Source organism: Nasonia vitripennis, chromosome 3 (assembly GCF_009193385.2).
Source record: "Nasonia vitripennis strain AsymCx chromosome 3, Nvit_psr_1.1, whole genome shotgun sequence".
In the NCBI taxonomy this organism is placed as follows: domain Eukaryota; kingdom Metazoa; phylum Arthropoda; class Insecta; order Hymenoptera; family Pteromalidae; genus Nasonia; species Nasonia vitripennis.
In genome coordinates, this window is record NC_045759.1 from 2,470,576 (window position 1) to 2,489,447 (window position 18,872).

At 47.8% G+C, this 18,872-nt stretch overlaps 1 protein-coding gene across 4 annotated transcripts in view; it reads right to left on the minus strand.

The window, feature by feature from the left end:
* The window catches only part of LOC100122567 (insulin receptor), a 120,309-nt gene that overhangs the window by 45,271 nt on the left and 56,166 nt on the right, over positions 1-18,872 (minus strand). For 3 of the 4 annotated variants that reach the window (XM_008205716.4, XM_008205717.4, XM_003425702.5), the window contains exon 5: positions 6,799-6,917. The gene's annotated coding sequence lies outside the window, so the exon portion shown is untranslated. Of the gene's footprint in view, positions 1-5,800; positions 5,970-6,798; positions 6,918-18,872 lie in introns of those variants that run through there. The other variant, XM_016983491.3, reaches the window with a different exon arrangement.

Below are 18,872 nucleotides of genomic sequence, written 5' to 3' on the forward strand. Positions count from 1 at the left end.
TGTTGCAACGTAATTTTAAAGTATTCGCCTATTACGCAATTAATAGAAAATAAATAGAATAGATTTTTAAAAAAAATTTTTGAAAACGCATTCGAAAATGTGCTTTCTCTTTTCCTTACACTGAGTCTATTCGAGCTCACCCCCGGGGTCGAGCTTGACGCTTTCTAATTTTCCCAGCACGCCGGTTTTCCACGTTTTTTTTCGGGGAAAAGGAGACGCTTTTCAAGCCTATTAGTCATGGATCTCCGGCGAGAGAGCCAGGATATTATTACACATCATCGATATTATTGGCTCGAGAGCAACGATCGTCGCGTTACTTACATTCCGCAAATAGCTTCAGTCGCATGCGAAAACAGAAACACACTGTATCGATCGCTAATCTCTCTGAAATCGCCGATACACCCGAGAACCGACACTTATCGTCGCTGCGAGTATTTTAAGACACACACACCACATGCATCCGATTAAATATTGACAAGCCGCCTACGCTTCCGACGATCGGTTTTATAAGTAAATATATACTCCTCGTATGTCTCGTCACCAGCAAACACGTAATAAATCAGCACGCGAGAAATATACAAACACACACGAAGCGCGCGCGACGAGCGAGCAAACACAAATACAAAAGATACGCTCATTCAAAGACGCGCCGTGTGTGTGTGCGTGAAAATATTATGCACTTGTCGCGTAATTTACTACTACACGGCTTAACTACAGGCGCGAGAGGCTCTCTCTCTCTCTCTCTCTCTCTCTCTCTCTCTCTCTCTCTCTCTCTCTCTCTCTGCGGTCAATCGCCCTCTCATCCCATACGACGTCTCGCTTCCTTAGCGTAAAGAATTCGAGAAAAAAGAAAGCGCCGAGCACGTGGAACCCAATACACACAAGGTGTATACAGGCGCGTGTGCCGGAGCGAGCCACGCAGAGGATTACGCGTAAACCGAGAGAGTACACTGAGATAAAAGAAAATTGGATTAAAATATGGACAAATCCAAGCGCCATAACAGTTAGGTTTTCAGATTTTTGAATTTTCGTAACTTTCTTTCCATCGACGTAAAATCACTAGCACTTTATAATTACTAGTTTTCACTTCTTATTATCATTTAGTATCGCTCTGAGACTATTCGATGTTGAAAGTTTTTTTTGCAAAAGTTTTTGCAAAATATATTCGAATGATAGCACGATAGGTATCATACGAATATAACCTTACACATAACCCCGCTTTTCTGTGTGCATGAAACTATCACAAAAGTATTTATGCATACAGAATCTTCGACTTTATCGAACAAGCCCTACGATATTTTAAATGTGCATCAATATGCTTTCCTCCAGGTGCGTAAAAAAAGCATATCACGCGTGAAATAGTATAAACGCATGTACGGGTCTCCGATTGCAGCCGACACGTTTCGACGCCTCGCGTAGTCGCGCTGTTGCTGCACTCGGTCGGTAAGTCTTTACCGACAGTGCGCCACAATCGATAAAAAATTCCTAAATCCTTAATAGTTAAGAATTCTTCTCTTACTATGAAGAAATTTTCGTTTGCAGCAAATACATGAAAAATAAGCTGTGTTTAAGTCGCGAATCCTTTGCGACAAGGATTCTTTTCTCTCAGTGTATAACAGCCGAGAGCGCGCAGAGTATACAGGAGTGAATGGCGCGCTGCACTTCGACGCGGCTCATTCACGCGTTTGCACGGGCTGCTTTTTTCCAAAGAGAGGTGATTAAGCTGCGCCCAGTCGAGAGTTCATTCTATTATGCCAGAGAGAGAGAGAGAGAGAGAGAGAGAGAGTGGAGTGAGCGCTGCACGTGTAGGCCAGAAAGCGAGTGAGTGAGAGAGGAAGATTAATGAGTGGACGAGAGAGAGAGAGAGAGAGAGAGAGAGAGAGAGAGAGAGAGAGAATATAAGCCTGTGAGAGATGCGCGCGACGCGGTTCCCGTGCATCGGCTTTCGGAGATAGGAAGAAAGAGAGAGAGAGAGAGAGAGAGAGAGAGAGGAGATGATGCCGAGGTTGATGGACTCCGCGCGAAAGCACTCATCCTCTTTTTATCTCCCTTTGGCTCATAACGCCTTACCAGTTTCGGGGGATAAGAATCAGATCCTCTCTCTCTGGCGTATGCATTCTTTTGACGCTCCCTCCGTGCTCGGATGCTGCCTCGCCGCGGCGTTGAAAATTCATCGAAACACTCGCTGGCCAACAGCAGCGGCGGGAGGATCATCGCGAAAAAGATCGAGCCGAGGAATCGAAAAGCGCCGCGCCGCACGAAAACTAATTCGCGAGGGAGAGAGAGAGAGAGAGAGAGAGAGAGAGAGAGAGAGAGAGAGAGAGAGTGGCACGTGCAGTTCGCCAATATCTTCGACCTCGTAGTGTGACGCGTCGGCAAGTTTGAAGACGCCGAGACCAATGGCGAAACGACGCGTGTCCGCGAAGGGGAAAATACGAGAGAGAGAGAGAGAGAGAGAGAGAGAGAGAGAGAGAGAGAGAGAGACGGAGATTCTTCTCTTGCACCCGGCAACCAGATGACCAGACGACGTTCGCTTATCGCTCGCACGTGTGCGAGTCTCAATGTCAATGCAGACGGCAGAGCGAGTTTTGTTGGAAACATCGAGTTCTTCTTATTATTTCATTTCGATCAGGCTACTTACAGTCACGAAAAATCTCACTCATATTTCACAATTAAAAAAAAAAGATCTAGACGACGACAGAACTCAACAAATACTAAAGCTCGGGAAGCGGAGGACGTGAGCCAATTGCGCCGAGCCTCTATACAGCGATCACCTCGAGGAACAGAAACCGAAGCCTCGTAAAAAAGACGTATAGCTGCGGCGCGAAAACTGTAAAAACCCGCTCTTGTCGATTCGCAACGATGAAAAGAAAGCAAGAGCGCCGAGTAAAGTCGGTTAGCGGAGCAGCGCGGAAAAGACGGCGTCGGGGTGGAATTTAAAGCGTAGGTACACACGCCGGCATTAAAAGCGCCTCCTTATACGTTCGACGGAGAATATGAGGGAAGCAGCGTAGCGAGTTCTAAAATACAAACGACGTCGTAACCGGATACGTATTTGTGAAACGCGCGTTAAGTAACGAAATCCGCGTCCGCGTAATTTTTTCGATCGTTCATCGAGAAATCTTGCTTTTTTCCGACATAAAATTGCGCCGACCTTGGTTTTCTTTCCTCGAGATAATTGCAATAAATATCGCCATTAGTATTATGGTATACAGCGATTAAATCGAGGATAAAAGTCAACTTGACGATCATCTAGCTTCTTCTTCGAGAGGGAAAAAAATAAAATATCCGGTAAATCCCTATTTGATGAAATTTGTTGGCCGTGTGCATAAGGAAAAAGGAGCTGCTAAGCTCTCGTTTCGCCAAGCCCAATATAAATATCAATATGTGCGTGAAAGAGACCCCGAGAAATTAGTTTATCAAAAGATTCGGTAAGCCGCGCGCGGTTTTTGCGACGCTTTGTTTGCATGCGGCTAATTAAAACTCTGTCTCCGAGGACACTTCAGAAACTTGATTTCTTTTTTCATAGAAAAACATATTCCATACGCACGTGCGTGAGTCGTAAAGTGAAAGCGAAAATTTCCTTGTATCAATCTTATCGTTACTTTGTATTTACACAACGGATATTAACAGAGAAGAGCCGAATGATATTTTTTCACGCGGAAAAGAAATCTCGACATCGATACACCTGAAGCGCCGGTAAACAAACATTACGCGATCGCGGCTATAACACTTATTATCTCCCACCGCGCGGCGGCGTACCCGATTCGAATAAATTCCATCCGTCGCCGCACGAAAATCCCATGCCCGAACTGGAGCAGTGGTGCTCCGTCTCGACGAGAGCAAACCGGTCGATCCCGCAGTGCCTCCTCGCGGTTCGCAACCTGTGCGAGAGTTGAGATGTTGCTGGAGGAGGGATTAGAAAATTGCCCATCTCCCTTTCTATCTCTTCTGGAGGGTTAAAAGACCTCGATATTTTCGTTCGCGTGTGCGCACACGAGAGATGGACGCGATGTGGGACAGCTATGGTCTAGGAATTTTTCTCTCTATGAATGAAGTAATTATAGGTCGAGGAGACAAAAATAGCCGCGCACACACACGCGGGACGTGATGTGATCGATGATGAATGCGCCGATAGGAGATGACGAATGTCGATAGGATCGCGGACTCGTTCGAATGGCGTATAGAGATTTGAAAATATGAACAGCTCTCTCTCTCTCTCTCTCTCTCTCTCTCTCTCTCTCTCTCTCTCTCTCTCCCGGACATTCTTCTCCTCGTTTCGTTCATTCAATTAGGAAAACAGTCGCCCGATCGAAGCGAGCACGGAAACGATCGTTCCACTCGAACAATAGCAGAGTTGTTGACCGCAGCAACTGGAGCATCGTTTTGACGATAAAAGCCGGCTCCGCCGCGAGAGATGCCAGCGATGATAGTCGGCGAGCTGTCAAATTTGATGCGAGACGATTTAATTAAACAAGCGCTTGCAGTCGCCGCCCTGCCTTTTCCCCCCGAGCTGCGCTTGTTATATGCTCTTACCGCGTCGCGACATTTATCAGCACTTTGCGGTTTACATCTAGCGATGCTTGAATTTCTCTTTCTCTCTCTCTCTCTCTCTCTCTCTCTCTCTCTCTCTCTCTCTCTCTCTCTCTCTCGAGCGAGCGATTTTCCTTTTTTCAGGTAAACCGAGCGCTTACCGCCCGCTAATTTCTCGACTATAAGCCTCGCCAGTCGTCCCCTGCGCGAATCAATCACATTGTTCGTCGCGTCGAGGTATATAATCCGCGTTTAATTACATACAATTTTTTCGGCCAATCGCGGGCCTATCTCCACCGGAGCATCTGGAAGTCGCGGACCTCCCAAAAAGCGGACCCTCCTTAATTTCCGCGGCAGAAAGAGAGAAGAGAGAGAGAGAGAGAGAGAGAGAGAGAGAGAGAGAGAGAGAGAGAGAGAGAGCGACACTGGCCAAAGCGTCGTCGATCGATCGCACGTGCACGTGTATCCTTACATACAAACATATAACTCGAGAGAGTCCAGGGCAACGAATTCATATGCACGCGCGCTTAGCGGGAGGTTGTGCTGCAGGACGCCGGACACAATCAGCGAGTCGAGTGCGTTGCTCCCGTCAGAGAGCTTTCGAGTGTGTCTTTTCGCTCTCTCTCTCTCTCTCTCTCTCTCTCTCTCGGTGTGAGAGGATCGCGCTGCACGTGCTGAATTTTAAATGGCTCGAGTTTTTTTTTCTCGACTTCGAGGATTTAGATTCGCGAGGGATGCTGGACTTTTGCCGGATTGAAAAAGCCGACGCGGAATTTATCTACTTACGCTGCGCACGGAATGTTTTCTTGTTTCCGGTATGCAGTGTAGGGGATTGAATTATGTGATGGATAAATTTAGAATGTTGCCGTTTTCGAAAAACACGGCGCGATTTACGTAAAGTTGAAATTCCGCGCTGTGTGTATTACGTTATACGATCATGAATATTAATTAACGAACTTTAGCGAGCCGTGCGCGCGCGAGAGAGACGCCGAGGGTAAACAGCGAAGACTGGCTCGAATTTCAAAATCGATGTAGCGTGCAAATTGCAAAGCTGCATTATGCGCCGGCTAAAATCCGAATAATTATTTGCTCCGGCGAAACCAGGGAAAATGTTCTATGTTCGGGCTATTTTTCGAGAAACTGTCACAAAGCCTCCTCTATCTCCGAAAAAAAGGAAGCCGAGCAATCTCGAGTAAAGCAGCCTTTGAACCTCGCTCCGAAAGGATGAAGGAGATATCGCGGCAAAGAAAATCTGAAAAGTACTCACGGACGAGGCGTGTTTTTTCGTGAAATGATCTCGAGAGCACGTAACGCACGTCGAATTCGGCCAATCGACGAGATAAGGATCCACAGCGTCGCGCAGTCGGACGGACTGGATGACAATGACAGTAGCGCAGAGGCCCAGAGTAGTTGTTCACGAAGGTAAGATCGAGGCTTAACTGGCGGTACGATCCACGCTGCTTTTAATTATTCCCGCCGCGAGAGATGCAAGAGAGGAGTAGAGCAGAAGGGACCACACTAAACCAATGGCCATCAGCAGTGTGCCACTACCACCGCGACGACACCCACGACGGAGAGGCGAAGAAGAGAGGAATAAGAAGACGTGTACACTCTGCCGCGAGACGTCATCGATGCTTCCGACTAATCTGCCGCTATGCTGCTGCTCTCGTTCGCTCTACTCTTGCCGCATGTGCGTGTGGACACTCGTGTCTCAACGAGAGAGAGAGGACGAGCTACAGGGATCGATGAGGAGAGAGAGATCGAATTATGTGGACGACATGTTTACAGGTGTCGGCATCGGCGAGATTCATCGAATCTCGTTAATGACACTTGAAAACATGTTTTTACGAGCGCGATGTGCACTGATTCAGCGCTCAATTGCGCCTTGATTTCGTATACGTGCGCGCATCGGCCATTCGAAAAAGCTCCAAAAGACTTTGTCTCGACTAGAAATTCCACGACGTTGAAATTCAATTTTTATCTTGTTACTTTAACTGGGCCTAACGGCCGCCGGTCATTCAGACCATTGTAAGCTCTCGCAGCTTTCGCACGATCGAATTAATTTACTATGAACAAGGCGGATATCGATGCAGCGACTGCAATATATCTTGATTAGTTGTAAAAAAGAGAGGATCGGAAGAAGCGGAAAACCGATGGGATAAAACGAGCGAAAATAGAGCGCACTCGATTCGATGGCAATTTGGCCAATTAAATCTGCTTCGGAATAATTAGAAGTGATTCGTTATCACCTTTCCAATATCCTACCTTTTTTCTTGCGTGAGCCTCTTGAGTTTCTCCGAAGTGTAAGAACGTACAATCGACTTCTACTCCCTTCGATCCTCTGTGTAGTTCGACGTGCAATAACGCGGCGTTTTTCTCTGCGACTGCAACAAAAAGAAAATCAACAAATTAGTGAAACGGCCAAAGTAATAGATCTAATTTGAGAGAGCAAGGCCGAAGAAACGCCTGCAGTAGTAGGAAGCGAGTAATCAACATTGCTGCACGTGCCGCTCATAATTGCAAAAAAAAAAATCGAAAAGGAGTATAAAGAAAAGTCGTGCGGCAGCTGCTGCTTATAGCGATTGTCGCCTTCAAGGCTGAGTTTAAATAAGCCAAAGCTCGAGAATATGAGCCGACGGTAAAGCCTCGCGGCGCGCGTGGGGTACTTAAGATAGCAACAATGTTGCGCTTTTAAAGCCCTCCCCGGTATTGATTGATGCCGCTATGAATTATTCGAAAATAGACTAGGCGCAAATAGTTATATTCTCCTCGGGAGCGTTTCGCGCTTGTTGTCGTATTTTTCATTTTCATTCCACACTTATCGCGTACTCAACTCTATTTATAGAGCGTCCACTCTTTATAGAATCATAAAACACATTGGGAAGAGATAATAAAAAAGACGATTAGCGTCGCTCGTAACTCATTAATTAATCCGCGTCGGTATAATCGTACAAGGTCGAAAAGTCGGTTCGAAAATCACGAAAAATGATCGATCTCCGCCCTCTCAGTCTCATCAGCATACGTATACATAGAGCGAGGAAAGCCTTTCGGGGCAACAGGTATGTGATCCAATATTGAACCTATCCGTAGCTCTACACACACACACACAGCTTTATGGGCTGAACACGAGTCACTCGCTCGCTGGCTGGCGAGTGACTTTGCTAAATCGGCGGCGCTTCGCGAACGCCTCTCCGCCATTCGTTTCGAAACGGCTCGTCTGTTTTCGCGTGCGGCTAATGTTAATAAGCCAGCGTGTATATATATATATATATATATATATATTCGTACAGACACACACCGGGCATAACAGGGTGACGCCCCCCGATCGTCGCCGTTATAAATGAGCTGCTGCCGAGAGAGAGATGCTCTCTTCGGTTGACTTCAACGTGTGCAGCTGATGAAGTTGTAACGACGCGGTTAATTGAAAGTGTGATAATCGTTTTTGCCCCGCCGCGCGTAGGCGCTTAATGATCGCGCATCAGTGTGTACTCGCGCTCGCGAGCAAATAATCATCAGTCACACCGCTAGCGAGAGAGGTATGCACTACTTCATTATGGGCAGCCTCTTTGAGTCTATAGACCGATGAAGCCGATTTTTAGGAGAGGGAGGACACTGCTGCTGCACTCTACGGATAATCCACGCGCAGACAGTGCATTAAGGGATCAAGATTTTTGCGCCTGCATAAGACCCTCTAATCCCTGTCCCGGAGTCGTAGTCGCGCGTCCGTTTCTCTCCTTTTATTTCCGAACCCACACACACGCACACATACACACTCTGTTTACTCCTGCTCGTTTGCGCCTCTGGATAAATTACTCGGTAGACTCGCGCGCAAATTGCAAGCGGCGCTGGCGCCGTGGGAAAGGCTCTGCGGCTGCTGGGAAATTAATGAACTTTCTGATTAACGATAATTTATAATCGGCGCAGTGGCGATGCTGACCGCCATCAGCCGCGGGATTGAGAGATTTTCACTTTGCCATCGGAAGGTACGTGCGTGCGCGCGCGCGCGCGTGTGTGTGTGTCTGTGTGTTGGCGATGAATTTATGGAGAGCTAATAGCTTTCCTACCGGTGTGATATAGCTGTGCTGGTTTGGATGAATCGAGGAAAGTCGATTAGTCGCTCTCGAAAGAGCCGATTACGCGTGTGAAAAGCTGTCCATAAATACGTGCGTCAATTGAAATCACTTGCGCGGCGCCTCGTCTGCAAGACAAACAGAGAGTTGTAAGTAAGACACGTTGCAGTCTATTGTTGCTGCCATGTCGCGATTGTGATAAATGACGGTCGCGCGCGAAAGGGAAATTCATTATGCATGTACGGGCATTATCGCGAATCGCGATAACAACGACGCACGTGCGAATCAAAGCGTTTTCAAAGGTTCTCTCGTCGAACGCATCGAAAGTAATCTACGCAGCTAAAGCCGTAAACACCTTGGACACGACCGCAGTCGCACATCATAATGAAAGAGGCCGCGGCGTTGATGATGTGTACCTTCGGCGGTGATCAATCGCTCTCGAGGCGACGATTTGTCGTTTCGGGGAAGCGCGACGACGACGAGGTCTCTCCGGGTCAAGTGTCTCCGATTCGATTAAACATAGATTTTTCTCAATAACGAGCGATAATTGATTTATTGCAACGCCGCCGCCGCCGCCGCCGCCGCTGCCGTCACGAAGCGCCTACGTGAGGCCTATTGAATCACCGCTCGAGCAGCAGCAGCAGCAGCAGCCCTGACCTGATCGTCTGGGCGCGCGACACCGAAATGATTCGCTCGAATAATAATTCGACTCGACGAGTGAGCAGACGTTGTTTGTTGTGAAGCCGCGGCGATGACCGAGACTCGTCGTCTGCGCGACTGATTGTTTTTGCTTCTCATTCTCGCCGTGACGTGTCTTTGGTATTTCGCAGATTAGAAAAAAAAATCGCTCTAAAGCGCATTTCCCACACGTTATACGTGTATGATGAGAGCGGGAGACTCGAGAGATCGATGACTGAAAACGGGGCAAAAGACTCGCGCTGGCCGAAAGTCGAGCCCGCGGCCAAAAAAGCCGATTTAATACGACGAAAGAGCGCACCGTAAAGCATTGAAATGGCATCCTTTATGGCCAGCTCGCTCTTGACTGTTACATTATTTCGCGGAGCGAGCGAGGCCCTCTCGGGCAATACAATTAGCAATAATTCTACGTCGAGAGCTGCGCGAGCGAGTGAGAGAGAGAGAGAGAGAGAGTATCACCGACGACGTAGTTTTCTCGGGAGCACGACGCCCATCCTGCGAGGCATTACACATAATCGATCGTGTCGCCGTCGCGACGACGGCAACGACGACTCTCGACTGCAGTTTCGCTCCAGCTGCCTGTGTGATGAGGCTTTTTTCGGGATTTTCGAATCGTAACCTTGTTTTTGGCGCCGCGGTCATTGCTCCGCGCAGTTTCCCTCGGATCAAGAGCTGAAGTATTCGAAGACTGAGGCGGTGGATTAATTGATAAGGCCGGCACGGCTCGGTATACATGGAAGTCGAAGAGCGAAGATTAAATACATTTCTTAAATTCGTATCGTGTTTTACGCCGAGATACACACAGGTGCTCGCGCGGTATTAATTGAATTAACGTTTGGATTTATACGCGCGGAAAGTTTTTCCGTTAATTGATGCATATTTTAATCGGAAATATTGTATCTACATGTGTAAATCGATAAACGTCGGTCGGCCGGCAAATAAGTAATATATTGAAATTCAAAAACAAATATACGCAATTCCAGGCGCGCGCGCGCGTGCAAGCCCAGCAGGTGTGTGTAGCCTTATTTTGATCGTAAATAAAATTATTCAAATTTTCGTATACAGGCACGCGCTCAAAGTATCGTTTTCGAATGAAAAAAAAAATTTAACGCTCCCGACATCATCGTTAATTACTCCTCTCTCGGAATAAAATCTCGAGCGGCTCGCTGTGCCTAACAGTGTGTAAGAGCCGCGCGCATACATTTTATATATACGAATCGTAAACACCTTGATCTACCTTACGCCGAAGAGCCAGACAGCGTATCCACAATTAGGCCATTAAATACCTTACGTAAAATCTCGCGTGCGCGCGCTCGACTTTCTTTCTCCCTGCCGTATGCGTGGCAGTAGGAACATGAAAATCAGAACCAGTTTGCGCGCGTCAGTCGCGATTTTTTTTCGCTTCGATCGCGTAAAATCAGGATAACGAGATTACACACGAGGCTGGACATGGAAAACAGAGACACATATATTTTACGGTTATTAAAAGCGCTGCAGCTTTCATCCTTTATCGTCCGCTTGGCTGTTTCGATTGAATTACGCGTTAGTTACTGCGCAGCGCGTTTTTTTTTTTTTAGAAATACGAAACGCGAGACATTACGCCTCAATTAGCCAGCAAAATGACCATCCCTATACACACACGATCGCAGCCAATAAATCATCCGAACAAACATCCCGGAAAAATCTGCCACTCCTATTTATCAATCACGACTGGAGCCGCATAGACCACCGCCGTAATCATCATCGTGATCTCCCTTTAATGACCGGAGACGCTGCGAGACTAAACAGGGCCGCAGAGTTGCCAAGAGAGGCGTGTAATGTTGCCGGACGCGCGAAAAATGAGCGCGTGTAGGGGAATCAATTTGTCATGAGCGACTGCCTGTGCGCGTAATAATCGGAGGAAACGCACTCGAGCGTACGAGTCTGTCTGTTTTGATAAATGACGATGGAAAAACCGAATGGACGGTTCGAGTGGTCGGATTTTCGTAGAAGCCGAGGAAACTTTTGCTGGAAGAGCTCGTCTGTATGTTTGAGTAGATGGAGCGTACCGATGCGTTGGACACATCGGAAAAATAAGGAGACTTTTCGAATTAACAAATACTTACTCCCGCCCGAAGAATCCTTATGAAGCAAACTTGTCTCCGAGGCATAGAAATCTTTCCTCCCCGACAGTACCCCCGGCGTCGCAGCCGAAAAAGGCGAGAGCTCTCCTTGCCTCGTCCCCCTCGTCCCGTATTCGAGGAAAATTTCTCGCTCGTGCGCGTCGCTCTCTCTCTCTCTCTCTCTCTCTCTCTCTCTCTCGTCAAAAAGAATGATCGATGCGGCGCGGTGCACCTGGTGTCCGCCGCCTCGCGCACTGCATTATACTTCTAATCGATAGGGCGCGTGCTTCGGAGATCTTTTATGCTAGGCCGCCGTCGCTCTCTGACATCGTTGACACGTATAATTTTGGGCGTCGCTCTGGGGAAGGCGCCTCATCGTTGACTGCCTCGTGTCGTCTGAATATTTTTCGGTGATTAATCAGAGATTTGTGTGCATCCGCAGGGGGGAGAGGGACTGCTTCGAGTTATTTGGGTCGAGTCGATCAGAGAAAGCGGGAGAAAAGTTTTGCGAAGATTCTTTTCCTATCCGAGCTTTTAAATCATATGGATTCTATAGGGGGGGTGTAGAGCTGGGGTATTTTGAAATTTACCCCGAAGATATACACCTGAGACGACGAAAAAGAAGAGTCTCCCCGGTATACCGCGCTTCTCAGCCATATTTCGCGCCATAAATCGTGCGGGTATATAACGCTGCGTGTTAAGCGAAGCGAAGTGGGAAAAACAGATTTTCCGAATCTGATATACCATAGAGCGCGCGCAGCTGCTGAGTCATAAATCGTGGTATTATGAAATGTATGCTTCTGAACCCGTATATCTCCACGATCCCGATATACGTATATATTTAAAACCAAATTTCCACGCGGATGAATAATTCATTCACTCGAAATTAGCTGAACTAAATTAACTAAAAGCTCGAAAAACTCACACACACGCACTCGAAGCACACAATAGCCGAACAAGATACTCGTTACGCGTCGATTATGAAAGCACGAAACTTAAAGGATTTCATTGTAGCCCGAGAGAGTTTGCTTCTGCTTCTCTCCTTCTTCGGTCAGTCGCGCGTTTGCCGAGCGATACAGCCGGGAAGAAAAGCACGGAAATGGGATTTCCGGCCTCTCTCTCTCTCTCTCTCTCTCTCTCTCTCCAGTAGCCAAGCAGCAGCGCCTCGGCATTCCCTTAATTATATCTCCCGCGCGGCGCGATTCTAATTTTGTATCGAGCGACTTTTCCGTGTCTCATCTGCTCGCGCAGCTTCTTCGTCGACGCTCTAGATAATTTTCCAGCGGCTCGAGCTTTCGTATGTCGGACCGTGGGACCGGCGCGTCGTTAACCAGATTCTTCAAGAAATTTCGCATGATTTATGAAGTTGCGACAGCAGACATTTTCGGGGAGGTGTAGCGAGAATAAGCCACGATGAAAGTTGCTTGTTTCCCGTGTTAATCTCTGCTTCAATGCGTGCTTCCTACTGCTGATGGAGCCTTGCGTATGCCTCTTTCTTCTCCGCCCTCGGACCTGTGACTTCGACTTCAAGCTCGCGTTCGGAATTTTCTTTTGCCTTCAGATGCCGTCTCCCCGAGTGTGCTGCGATTGTCGCCGTTGAAATATTCAAACATCTGTGTTGCGTCATTCGCGCTCTTTTTTCATCGTCGAGGCTCGATTTTCTTCCTTATTATGATGTCAGGGGGCGAGATTTGTTAAGTCAATAACACTCGGCACGGCGCAAAGCGCTTCTCATTGTTTCGCCTCTTGTCTCATATATTTTTTCTATCCTACCCACTTTTTTACCTACCCTGATTTCCGACGCGCAGCCCCTGTGTATTTTCCGCTTTTTTATGCCCTACAAGGGGGTCAGGTCTCTAGAGAAGTGCGGAAGGGAGAAGGAAACAATGCGGGCCGATTTGTCGGTCGGCTATTCCGGCAGAGGATATCGACGATTGATATTTCAGGCTCTTTTTAATGCACTGAAGCTTTTTTTAGGCTCGTTCTCTCGATGACATTTTCTTTGTTGGCGCGTTTTTCGGGAAACGCCCGGAAAATCGGTCTCGACGCGATCGAGATCGATGAGCTTGCTTTGTAAAAATATTTAATAAGCAGCCCAACTGCGTGAATAATCGAGCTTTTCAACGGAGAAACAGAAAATCACGAGCGTGAAATTGGCCGGGATTACTTTCAAAATCTGTGTGCTTCCTCATCCGATCCATCTCTTTTGATGGATTGACGAAGGCAGTCCAATCGCATAACCACTTGACACACAAGTACTATACTCCGAGACGTACACAATGAGCCGGTACTCGAGCGACTAGTCAATCTGAAAAGTCAGTAGAAAAAAAATCCCCATATCCATCAAAGTCACGGAAAGCCGGTAAGACCGCTCAGCTGCGCGATTTTTTTTTCACTCGTGTCCCGTCGCTTCAATAACTTGTTTCCCGACTCGACAATAACAGCCAGCGTCACGTGAAAAATCACATTTCCATGAACCCCCAATTGACTTTCCACTATGCTTCCGACGTTCACTTACACACACACGGGGGGGGGGGGGGCAATGAAAAGCAGCCGCAGCGACTCACCTTTTTTCCGCTAGCTATAGACCTCCGCCGCGCGGAGTAAAAACTCAGCGAAGCACAAAAGGAAAACATCAATCGGATCGCGCGCGTGTTCCGGTCGTGCGGCGATTCAGCGCCGTCATCGTCGCGGCGGCAAACAGGAAAAGAGCAGAATCACCGCGTCGAGGCAGGAAACGGCATAAGCAAGACGTCATTGAGTCGACGACACATACACACACGCGTATAGTCGAGCTGTTTGCTGGAGAGAAACGAAGCGATGGTAAAATAAAGAGAGAGAGAGAGAGAGAGAGAGAGAGAGAGAGAGAGAGAGGCGAACGAGTGTTCCAGTTATATTATAGGCTACGTGTTTTCGTCTTGCATAACGAACTCGCGTTCCGCACTGCGTCGGGAGTACTTGTCGCATGCTGGGATTGTTTATGACGAGGTTCCAGATATGCGGAGTTGAGAACGAAAATTAATCAACTTGCGTATAGAAACTTGCATATGCATAAGATTTTCGGTATTTTTGAATCTGGAAAGAATTTCTGTTTTTTATGCGAATTCAGCATTGCTGCAGCTAATGTGAATTTAAAGCCGGCGGGCGAGCCGTAGAAAATATGACGAAATTTATTCCACTTTTAGTTGTAAGTTGCGCGAGACTGAAATTAGCTGCAAATTAATGAATGTTTCCGTGGTATTAAATGCAGTCGCATATTTGTTGCACTTTCAGCGAGGCTTGAGTCATGGCAGTTGTCGCCGTTGCGCTTTGATGGTAGATCTTAATTTTCAAAACAGATGTCTAGCTTATGAAAGTTTTTTACGTATTTTTTTTTATTCTGCGAAAAAAAAAAGAAAAAATACGCGTAAGAGCGATGACGGACTCGGGCAATATCATCTTCAGATATCGACCAGGGTCACTTACTCGCTCGCTCGCACGCACGCCCATTCGTCAATACACAAACAATCCTCGTTTTCAGGCAGCGCAGCCGCGATCGCGAGCAAAACAAACATAAACACGGCATCGTCGCCCACGCAGTCATTCGCTCTCTGTTTTCCTCGCGATTGGAGTTAACTACCGCGAAGGACGGCCGCGTCGTTTCCCGCGCTATATAGGATATCTCCTGGATGCGCGGAACGCGGAACGCGAACTTCGGGGTTAAGGTGGGGGCAGGCGGCGTCGTCCTGGAGTGGGAGAAGGGCGACGGCTTCTGGAGTGCGACGCGCCGCGCACCGACGACCACACAACGCACTGCTCTCTCTCGTCCGTGTACAAAAAGGAGAGGAAGGCGGACTGTACCGATGATGTGGATGTGAGTACACAGCGGAGAAGAGAGCGAGAAAAAACCAAGGCGAGGTGGCCGGGTAAATGGCTTGGGTGGCCCCGAAAATCCGCAAGAGAGGCGCGCCAGTTCTCTCGGTAATATGGGATACACGCCAGGGAAAAACAGAGACGCGCCGATATAACTTGGGGTTTTCCCAGAGCTCAGCGAGGAGTGATATACATAGCGAGGAGGTACGCGCGTATACGGGCCTTCTAACGACTGGTTTTTACGCCGGCTGAGCGTCTAAATCCGCCGGCGGCGGGTTTGCGTCACGAGCGCTTCGGAGCCATTGTTTTTCATCGCGGCGACGACGATAATAATAATTGCCTGTGAAACATTAGGATAATGAGCTGATACGTATACAAAAGATAGAACTGATTGAAAACATCGAGGTTGGAAATCACCTCACGGACAGGAAAAAGCATTGTCAATCATGGCGCGAGCACGCCCGCATTTTTCAATGTTTACAACTTGCGCGAGCTCGCTCGCGCGGCAGACGCAGACAAGGACAGAAGCCGCTCCGCTTGGCTGAAAGTAGGGGAGCGGGCGATAAAAAACGAATAGGAGCAGCGGCGGCGGAGGCGGTGGTCGTAAAAGAGAGCGAGAGAGAACGAGGATAATAAACGAGTCTGTATAGGTGGGCGCTGCAATCGTGCGAGAGGAAGCGAGAGAGAGCGAAAACAAAGTCTGCATCGGCCGCGGAGTGGGGCGACGCTCGCCGGCCGGCTATATAGTACGAGGTGGAGGGGAGGGGAGGACGACGACGCGACGCTACCGCCAAGGAGTGGGGGTAGCCGAGCGGAGTGCTTCATTCAGCAGCGCGCGCCCGAGGCCGCGACGTACTACGTAGCGTACGCTACATGTGTATACGTGTGTAAAAGCGCGCGCTTCGGCTCGTACACACGTGTGCAGCGAGTGAGAGAGAGAGAGAGAGAGAGAGAGAGAGAGAGAGAGAGAGAGAGAGAGAGAGAGAGAGAGAAAGAGCTGCGGAGATGGCGAAACGACGCATAACCTCAAAATTCGCGCTTACTCTTTTGGGTCAATAGTGCTATATAGCTGTTGAGCTAATATTGAACGAGTTCGGATGGCTTCGTTATTTCGAGTGTATAGCTCGAATCTACATTGAAAAAGTCTCCGTTATCTTTCCTCTTCAGACGTTATAACACTACATTCTGCTTTGCCTCCCGGTTCGATCATTTTCTTTTTCCTCTCGGCCGAGTTCCTTTTCTTATAGAGGAACGTGGTCTCCCCCCCTCTCTCTCTCTCTCTATTTCTCGACTCGTCTTGTTCTTTTTCTGTCTAGGCTCGAAGCCGTGAGTGTGTGTGTGTGTGTGTGTGTGTGTGTGCCGCTGCCGGCGATCATTTCGAGCTCTCTGATTGTAGAGCATCGGCGTCGTTGGCTATACACAAAATGCGAGTAAGAGAGAGAAAGAAAGAGACGTCGTGCGCGCGCGTGTTGTACCCCAGGTTGACGCCCAAGACGCAAGAGGGAGAGTGTACCAGCCTATGGCGACTCCTGGCCTTCGATTTGATTTCCAAAGAAAGTTCGATTTTTATTTTCAAGTAGATTGTGGTGCAGGTTTTTCAACCTAGCTGACGAGGGTGAATAGTGTGCTCGTTCTCGAGAAAGACGCGTGTTACCGACCGAGTTTCGGTAGTTCGCACCTCTTCGAGATCCTTACCGATACTGGCGTAGATAAGATAAATCGAAATAGAGCCATACATCACTGTATGGAGGAAAAAGGAGCAAAAGTCGTTGTTTGAAGAAACTGACACTCGGAGCGATATCAATCAACATTAGCGTTGAGTCACATCGAAGTAGAGCGCTGAATTTGCATACTGTTTACATTTCATTAACGGCTGTCACTTCGCGTTAAACACGTCTGGAATCTTCATAAACGTATATATCGCTTCTCTCGCTGTGTATTTCAGTAATTCGACGTCTTGCGCAAAATATTGCCGCGCGTTAAAAATCTAATGGTAATTGCGAACTATAACCCATTTTCGTAAGAGCGATGAAATGTACGTAAAACAATGGCTCGTCTCGCAATTTGGGTCAACGCGCGCGTGTATCGACGCCATTTTGCGCGCGCCAGCGTAAAAACCCTAATTAAAACGATAAAAATTCCTCCGCCGCAATAAAACTCTCGCGCAGCGAGCGTAATAACAATAAAACACATTTCTCCGAACCCGCGCCCGCTCGAGTATATCATTTCAATTTCGAGTGACTAATCAATCTTTGATACTATTATTCGGAATATTAGGTCCGCCGATTAATTAGCCGCTAATCCAAACAAACGCGCGCCCGTAAAGATAAATCGCGCAATTCTCCGCGTGCGAAAGTCTTTAAGCAACGCACTCGCCACCTTCCGCCCTCTTTTGACTAATTACCTGCGTCGACATTATCATCGTTGCAGTGTATGTATATGGTACGTTGGAAAAGAGAAGGAGTCATATGAATATAATATACATACGCGATTGCTCGTTAATTGAATGACGTTAATTGTGCAACGCCGCGCCATACGCGCCCGTAATTAATTGCCACGCTTATGATCGCTCGTATAATTAGGTTTAATTACCGACCGAGCATTCCGAACTGATTAACGGGTTTGATAAAAAAACGAAAGAGAAGAAAAATGAGGTATATCGCGCACAAACGTTTCGGCATTGTACGTAAAACCGCTACAGCCTTATCGGATTGAGAATTTAGCCTTTCCGAGCGAGCTCTATATCTATACGGCGTAGCTTTTGAGTGAAAGGAGATTAAACACACCCACATACACACACAAACACAGGCGCTGTGTACTCGGACTTTCTATGGCTTGGTTACTTCAACTACTCGGAACACGAAGTCGAATTCCTGAGGTATGTCCGTAGGTGCCAGACACCGCTTTGTAGTCTCTTTTTGTGAAAGCCTCGACGGAACAGCGAGCCAGTGTGATTAATCGGTTTAGCGCTGCTCGCAGGATTTGTAGTTTTTCGAATTAACGTGATTTAATGCCGAGGGAAAACTCGCTACAAGAGTTGGCCGGGCTATGCGTGTGTGTATTCAAAAGAGAATGAGAGAGAGGTAGGTAGTTCGGTTAGTGAACCGTCGCCGTCGCCGAGTGAACTTATAAAACAACTTGTTATTTCCTTAACCCGGTAGATCGTCGACAGGTGTGATTTTTCTTACGCTCGAAAAATGTGCCGACACTGATAAGCAGTATTTTTGCGCAAATCTGCGGTGTATGCGTTACTTAGCGAATTTCCAAATTAGCCCGTATGTTTGCGCAGTGAATCACGCCGTGCTTTAAACACATGCGTGGGTCTTCTCCTCGAGCTGCATAGTCGCGTAAAACATCGAACTAACTCTCTCTCTCTCTCTCTCTCTCTCTCTCTCTCTCCACTTCAAAGCGGCGGCAGGATTATTCTCGAGCAGACGTAAAATCACGAAATCCAGAGACGCGTGAGATTGGATTCCCGTAAACAAACGGACTCGACTCGGAAAGAAGAGCCTCGGGCTAATTATGTTTTCAATCACTCGCGGGAGAGCAGCCTAGAGAAGAGAGCAAGAAATCCTGCGAGAGAAAGAGAGAGAAAAATAAAGCGGCTGTGGAGGGCTAT